General features: G+C 36.8%; 1 protein-coding gene and 1 long non-coding RNA gene across 2 annotated transcripts in view; one reads left to right on the plus strand and one right to left on the minus strand.

The window, feature by feature from the left end:
- cacng7a (calcium channel, voltage-dependent, gamma subunit 7a) overlaps window positions 1-892 on the minus strand; it is a 41,882-nt gene extending 40,990 nt beyond the window's left edge. Inside the window, exon 1 of the mRNA XM_005159404.6 lies at window positions 811-892. The gene's annotated coding sequence lies outside the window, so the exon portion shown is untranslated. The remainder of the gene's footprint in view (window positions 1-810) is intronic.
- Window positions 1-6,214, plus strand: part of LOC141379018 (uncharacterized) — a 111,688-nt gene that overhangs the window by 42,570 nt on the left and 62,904 nt on the right. The gene's annotated exons all lie outside the window — the stretch shown is intronic.

The raw sequence follows: 6,214 nt of genomic DNA on the forward strand, positions 1-6,214 counted from the left end.
TAACAGTTTTAGCCTTGATATTAGGTCAGCGCTTTCAGCTTTTACTGTATTAAAAACTTGAAAATCAAAGGGTGTTTAACAGTATTTTACAATACTGTATAATGCATCCTTGCATGAATTTGTTCCTTATAGCCTAATACATTTAAACATAACACAAACATTTTTCACTTATATTATAGAGACTATATGCTTTTACACTAAGCCAGAAAAGCCTTCGAATCCTTGATCCCAAACAGCTTGCAGAAACAATTCTTTAAATTTACATGGCATTATTTAGCAGTATATAGTCCCCATGAGTTTTACTATCCTTGTTGGAAGGACGTTTTTTGTTCCTCACTATAAAGGCAAATCCTGACACACGCTCAGAAGCAGCGTGTGTCCCCCTTCTCAAATCCCCACAACCGCAGTACACTCTTTCCTCGTGGCGTTACCAAAGTCAGCACTAGGGAACCGTCCAACATCCATGACACACACACGCAGCGGGCGCAACGACACGAGCTCACCGTCCAACCAAAACTACGCCAAGTGCGACAAATAACACAAAGGGACAAAACTCACAGCTAACAATTCAGGTAATTCCCTCACTGTCGCAAAAATAGCGTCACATTTACACACGTATCATCTAAAAGGGTCATTTCATTCTATTACGTGTCCGCAGACGAAATACTTACGGTTAAGGACTATAAGAAACGAACTGACTAGATCTGTCATACTTGGCTCGAAAGCACCGAAACGAATCGATCTGTCGACTTAACGGCGACGGTAACGAGCATGAAGACGGAAGAGCAGAAGTGAGAGCGAGAAACTCACCCTCCAGTCAGCGCTGCACGGCCGTCGAGTGGAACCAGCGGACGCCAGGAAACCTTCACAGATTTTGCAGTTTTCTCCTCTCTCTCTCTCTCCCCGTCACTCTCTCTAACACACACACACGCGTGTTTTCTCTCACTCTCTCTCTTTCTCCTCCTCGCTCTCAGTCTTTCGGCACTGCGGTGATTTGGCTGAATGGGAAAGGAGTGACAGAGGAGAGACTCTTTCACTCGTACAGTTTGACGCTGATGAGGCTCAATAAGGTCACAGTTAGATTCAGGTCTGCATATGTCAGTGAAGGCATGTGAGTCACGTAAGGATAACAGTTAATTAGCAGATGGCTCCCTAAATAAGAAAATTGTGCCCTCCAAAACTATGCATACGTGCTTACTTAAGCGTACTTAATGGATACTTTTTTTAAGTGTTCTGATTTCAGGATTTCCCGAATGTTTAAGCAAGTCTTGTCTGTCTATCTACCTATCTATACCATAATTTATATAAACACATGTACGGGATAGTGTATGGTAGTTAAAATATATTAAACAGAATATAAAATAGTTCATTAATTTCTCAATCAATAGCTAATATACTATATATCAAATTAAATATACACATCCTTGTGTATAAACGCAATATCACACGAGTAGCAGTGCGATATGACTGCATGTCGACACTGCTGGGAGGCGTGCCGAACAGTGGTGTCCCACCAGTGCCGACATACAGCCATATCGCACTGCTACTAATTTGATATTGCATTTATACAACAGTTCAACAGCATAATCTTGTATATAAAAAGAAAATCAAACACGTAGAGTCTAAAACTTTTGTAGAAAATTCTTTCATCTGCCATTTATTCACATCTGCAGCTGACGTCAGAACAGCAGAAGTCATTGCCAGTTCACAAATGTCACTTTAGAGCTAGTGTTTGAATGATTTTCTGACGTACTGTCTAAAGTGTTGCAAAACAGAAGATTTTGTTGACATTTTAAGATTATAAGGCTGAAAGACAATGCCATCAGTTTAGAGAGATTTTCCAGTATTTCTCTGTTGCAATCGGGAGATCGGAATAATTAACCCCGAAAAGCCAAAGCAAATCCTACCAGAAACACTACCAAACTATGGTAAACATACAGCACTGCAACATACAAGAGAGATTAACATAGAAAGTAATTTACCTATTTAATATTGATTTGATCAGTTGTAGTTTTAAATTACACTGAGTTTTAAGAGCATATTATGCAGTCTCTGTCGCCATCTTGTGGCTGAACGTCAACCATCTTTGCTCTGCTCAGTATGACAGACTGATGGATGCCGACGTGCTGTATCTCAGAAATGATAAATATTTCAAACAGGCACTATCTTTATAAATAAACTGCATAGTTACATCTAAACATCCACTTTCTGATCTAAAAAAAACCTCAAAAGTACATTAACAGTTGAAATATTTGTCAAACTGTAGTGATATACATATAAATAAATATATATATATATATATATATAAATATAAATATATATATATTAGTGCTGTCAGAATTAAGGAGTTAAAGCTGCGATTAATTTAAAAATTTTAATGGGTTAAAAAAAATTAACGCAGTTGCAGGATTTTTTTACTTCCTGTTGTGGTCGATGTGTGTTTAACATGCAAAGAAATATGGATAAGACCAAGGAAGCACTTTTTGAAGGCAACTTTCAGTATAAAACAATTAATGTCGCATCACCAGGCTCTCCAGAGTTTCCTCCAGCGCTTCATGCAATTTCAGGTGTGTCATTTTTAACTTTCGACTTTTGTTTTAATGGAATTTGATACCGCATGGCGAACTGAAAGAAAAACCTCCGCATTTCGTGACTTGGTGGTCCTTCGCTCCTTACATGGTCGACTCTTAATAAGAGTATTATCTTAATCATATTAAAATCGGAGTATTGGTGTCTCATGTAAATAGACTCAGAAAGTGTAAGATGAAGTTGCGAACTGTCAAAGACAGTGCATTCCAATGCCTTTTAACATGAGCCCTCCAATGTTTCATTAAGTTTGACGTGTTTCCTCCTTAAACACAATGAAAGCGTATGATTCGAGTTGTTGTGTCAGAATCCTTGTGAAATACAACCACACTAGAACGCTTAGTTTAAGCAAATTTGATGAACGCGATCATGAGTGTTGAATCTGAAGAGAGTCGCTCCAGCTGCCTGTCATTGCACGCGTTGTGTGTGTGTCTGTGTCAGGCCTGTGCACAGAGCAAAGACTCTTACAGGGGCAGGTACTCAACGCGATCGCAAAGTGAAGAGCAAGTGCCTCCTGAGAGGTGCACCTCAGGCAATGAGGGCAAAGGGGCAGTGGCTCTAGCCACCGGGCCACCCCCCTGTCCACGGCTCTGGTCTGTGTGTGTGTGTGCGCAGTGTTTCTTAGCAACAAACCTGCCTAAACGTCGTTATCCGTATCCACTAAATCAAAAAGTTACAAATTGCCGTGAGATTGCGTTGCACTCTCAGCTCACATCATTCAAAAGAAAAGGTCCACATTGTCCCCCGATAATGTCAACAGACTGGACTGTCTTACCAACTGGATGAATGTAAAGGAGGACTGAGCAAAATTGTTTCTACTTTATAATTAATGTTCTAAACTAACAGCAATACAACTTTACAATGAGTACAATTGTTCAGCACTTTATTATTGTTATTATAATTGTCCAGTTTCCATATCTGCAATGGTTGTATTTTGGCTTTTTTTTTAGCAGTCCACTTAAAATCCAATTTGGAAATAATTTTTTTCTTTATTGGCATTGATTGTTTTCAAATTCAAACAGCATTAATATGCCTGTGTTTTAATTTCTGTTATAAATATGGCTGTCAAGCGAGGATCTTGATGGTTTATTGTGGGTATGTTGTTTACAAGAAAAATCTGTGTAACAAGTTAAACAAAAGTTCTAATAAACAATTATATTTTGAATTTAAATAGTTTTTGTCTTCTGTTTACGTTAATTTTACATTTGAATAGTCAAAATTATAAACAAAATTAATTTTAAATGTGATTAATCGCGATAAATTTTCAACAAAAAGTGTGATTAATTAGTTCATTTTTTAATCAATTGACAGCACTAATATATATATATATATATATATATATATATATATATATATATATATATATATATATATATATATATATACATTTAATATATATGCGATTCAATAATATATGAAGACATATTAACACATATATATTTATATTACATCTAAATATGTAATATAAAACCTACTGTAACTTTATCTATCTAGTTAGATGGTTCAAAATTCACTGTTGCAAATGATTATTGTAAAAGTGTGTCTTACATAGGGGTTTGAAAGTTTAACTCACATTAATATTCCTTTAGCTTAGTCCCTTATATATCAGTGGTTGCCACAGCGAAATGAACTGCCAACTATTCCGTCATACGGTTAACGCAGCAGATGCCTTTCCAGCTGCAATCCAGTACTGGGAAACACCCATAAACTCTTTCATTAACACACACTCATACACTACTGCTAATTTAGATCATCCAATTCACTTATAGCGCATGTTTTTGGACTGTCGGGGAAACCAGACACACGCATGCACACATATAAGCAAAAGTTAAGCTATATCAATATTTTCATGCCTAATATTTAGTGGGAACATATCCTAATTTAACCTTAAAGTCAAGTAGAACTGCAAACTTGTGTCAAACTTAATAAAGAAAGGATGGCGGATAACAGATGTTTGGGTTCATGATGCGCTGTCAGATGTCCAGTGTGTACTGCAGTGAATTTAAACTAATTCTGCCGTAGGAAACGTAGAGATGCCGCTAGACTGCAGCACATAAGCAGATGTTTATAACACTGCAGTGTGTGTGTTGTATACAGCCTCTTCATGTGTGTCTGTACGTGATAAACCTTTATATGATATAGAAAAATTGTGTGTGTGGTTCAAGGTGCTGCGCAGCCTTGGGCTTTTTACTACACAGCCTGTCCATGCAGCAGTGAAGCACTGATGTTTGTGTGCAGTTATTCAAGTTTGTTTGAGTTTGGAAACATACTGTACAGTGAAAAACGAAAGCTTGTCAGGTGGAGAAATGTAAATGAACACCCATTTTTTAGTCCACAGCTTCTTCTTTTTTATTTTCAGTGAACGATGTTTAACATTCAGTCAATCCTGTCAGGATCAATAATAGAGCTGAAAAATAGATTTTGAACTTAATATTTCAAGCTCTCATTTTTTATGCTTTGTTACACAGTCAGGCTTACTGGCAGTGATAAAAAGGAATGGGTAAGGAAGAAATGCACCAAACAGAGAATCACAGATGCCTATTGAAAACTTGGGACTTTGGCAAGATATTATTACCCCATCAAGCCCTAACATTATGTTCTGCATCTAAAATTATTAACTCGAATTTGTGACAAAAGTTGTTGTTTTTTTACTTAACAAGGCTATATAGCAGGGGTGGCCAACCCTGTTCCTGGAGAGCCACCTTCCTGTAGATTTCAGTTGCTACCCATATCAAACACACCTGCCTGTAATTATCACGTGGTGTTCAGGTCCTAATTAATTGGTTCAGGTGTGTTTGATATGGGTAGCAACTGAAATCTGCGGGAAGGTGGCTCTCCAGGAACAGGGTTGGCCACCAGGCATGCACTAAATTCCAGGGGTTTCATTACCACAATGTAAAATAGGCGTGGCTCGGTCTGTGTTTGGGAAACGCCCCCCAAAAAAAACAATACTGAGAGGTCACCGATCATGTGCAGTACAGGTTCTTTTTTTGCGCGGTCATTTCAAACAGAATCATTATGGATATAGAACCTACCGCGGTGGATAACGGAGGAAAAAACAATCATACAGGTTATTTTTTGCTTTTATAATGTTATATTTTAAAGATTTCAGTAGCAAAAACAGCTGACCTCGTTTTACTCCGTTTTACTGTCTCTGGGCTTTTGTACCTCCATGGTAAACCACAAAATAATAATAATGGTTGTGGTAAATTAGATTAAACGTATTTTTGTAGTTTAAAATATGGTATTCAGTCATGTTTAAACAAATAAATACCACATTTTCTGTAATAAACCGTGGTTAATTTTTCTTTCTCTATCTTAGTTAATTAACAAAACTTATATTTATTTTCTATTTTTATTTAAAGTCATCATACACAAAACACCTGAGATCAGGACAGGTATCTGATGTTAATGTATATAATATAAAAGTGATCATACACAAAACACCTGAGATCAGGACAGGTATCTGATGTTAATGTATATAATATAAAAGTGATCATACACAAAACACCTGAGATCAGGACAGGTATCTGATGTTAATGTATATAATATAAAAGTGATCATACACAAAACACCTGAGATCAGGACAGGTATCTGATGTTAATGTATATAATATAAAAGTGATCAT

Source organism: Danio rerio, chromosome 19, assembly GCF_049306965.1.
Source record: "Danio rerio strain Tuebingen ecotype United States chromosome 19, GRCz12tu, whole genome shotgun sequence".
In the NCBI taxonomy this organism is placed as follows: domain Eukaryota; kingdom Metazoa; phylum Chordata; class Actinopteri; order Cypriniformes; family Danionidae; genus Danio; species Danio rerio.